General features: G+C 29.1%; 1 long non-coding RNA gene across 1 annotated transcript; it reads right to left on the bottom strand.

Moving 5' to 3' along the window:
* Nucleotides 1–232: 232 nt before the first annotated feature.
* Nucleotides 233–862, bottom strand: LOC104241140 (uncharacterized). The gene is made up of 2 exons (XR_714633.1): nucleotides 751–862; nucleotides 233–575 (listed from the first exon to the last, which is right to left on the bottom strand). It is a non-coding gene; the product is annotated as an uncharacterized lncRNA (long non-coding RNA).
* Between the last annotated feature and the right edge of the window lie 288 nt (nucleotides 863–1,150).

Genomic DNA, 1,150 nt, shown 5'->3' on the forward strand with positions numbered 1-1,150 from the left:
ATCAGTTATTTGTTCTCTTTAATATTAAGTGTTTGGTTCATAAACATTGTTGGCACTTTGGTAACAAATAAATTTGTATCTATAGAAAACAAAAAGTTTGTAATAAGTCAATTGCTTTACAATCATTTTCTTTCGTATAAATAATTAAATTAAAATTTAGGTGCAACTCACATACATAAAAGCTAGTTTCTGAAAAAATATGAAAGACGATAAATAAGAAAAGTTCAAGGAATTACATGGAAATATAATAAATTCATAACAGGAAATATGAAAAATGATGAAACAAGAAAAAGTGCAAGGAATTACATGAAAATATAATAATTTCGTAACATGGATTTGCAGTATCTCATGGCATAATTGCCATTAAGCACATGTTATAAAATTATCAGCGAGAATATGTGTACAGCTACAGCAAAACCAACAGCCACTACAGTCGCTATCACTTTTACAATGACTTCCACAAGTTAGAAAAAAATCATTTTGTTGTGGGAGTAATCTCCTTTGAAGTCCCGATAGATCAGGATCAATATCACGTACAGCCATAACTTGAGTCGTAGTGAACCACGTCAAGTTCACTGAAAAATGTCACAATCGCAGTTATCAAAATCAAAATTATAACAGAAAAACACATATCCGAAGATATATACATATAAATATTAATTGCACAACCAATTATATTGAATTATAGAGATAGTCACAAGTGTAGTAATGTAAAATCAAATTTTAAATATAAAGTGAGAAAATACTAACCAATGGTTGCTAGGAGAAGAATAGCATAAAAGAAACCATGGTTAAGCAATGCCATTCTACTAAAAAAATGTACTTCAAGCTTTGTTGAAAACTTGTGTTTGAGCATTTTTCTCCTTTTCAAAGGGCACAATTTATAGCCATCTTATGTTATGAATTGTCTTCTAAAATAATTTATAGTCGTTTTTTACTTTCTTTTTCTTTATTACTTATTGACCTTTCTTTATGTTTAAATCCTGCTCGGCCTGACACCATTATTAGTATTACAATTAATAGTTCGAGTGTTCTCTCCCAGACTTTTTCAGAAAAGAAGAATTTCTACGGGATTGTTACACAAATAGTTGGCCAGAATCACTGTTTACTTATTTAGCTGATATACATAGATTATATATTAATCATACAT

This window comes from Nicotiana sylvestris, chromosome 4 (assembly GCF_000393655.2).
Source record: "Nicotiana sylvestris chromosome 4, ASM39365v2, whole genome shotgun sequence".
In the NCBI taxonomy this organism is placed as follows: Eukaryota; Viridiplantae; Streptophyta; class Magnoliopsida; order Solanales; family Solanaceae; genus Nicotiana; species Nicotiana sylvestris.